At 18.4% G+C, this 462-nt stretch overlaps 1 protein-coding gene across 1 annotated transcript in view; it reads right to left on the reverse strand.

Annotated features, from left to right (window-relative positions):
- Positions 1-462, reverse strand: part of LOC102673139 (mannosyl-oligosaccharide 1,2-alpha-mannosidase IA-like) — a 151544-nt gene that overhangs the window by 48495 nt on the left and 102587 nt on the right. The window lies entirely within an intron of this gene.

Below are 462 nucleotides of genomic sequence, written 5' to 3' on the forward strand. Positions count from 1 at the left end.
GTCGTGTCTTGTAACAGATGTTCTTCTGTACGGATGTAATCGAATAAATGTTGTAGCTGTACAAAAATAGAAACGTACATATGAATAAATGTTCAATAATTAAAATAATTTTATTTTTTGAATTTCACTTACGTATGGAAAAATTGTAATATAATAAATATATCGTAAAAAAAATAGCAGTAAAGGAAAAGTCACAGACAACGTAACAACATAATTTTCTAATGTAATTTCGGATTTTAGAAGCACGATAATCTAAAAAATTTAATTTATTATATTTAAATTATAATTAAACATCGAAGAAAAGAATATTTTTATAATCTTTAAATACTAAAATAAATACTAAAATAATTTTTTTTATATGTACTAATTTATTTGGTTATTTAAATAAAATAATTTTCGTAATATTATTATAGAAAATAAAGTATTTTAAATTTATCTATAACATTCTAATATTAATAAAAT

The sequence above is a fragment of the Apis dorsata genome, unplaced genomic scaffold, assembly GCF_000469605.1.
Source record: "Apis dorsata unplaced genomic scaffold, Apis dorsata 1.3 scaffold_70, whole genome shotgun sequence".
In the NCBI taxonomy this organism is placed as follows: domain Eukaryota; kingdom Metazoa; phylum Arthropoda; class Insecta; order Hymenoptera; family Apidae; genus Apis; species Apis dorsata.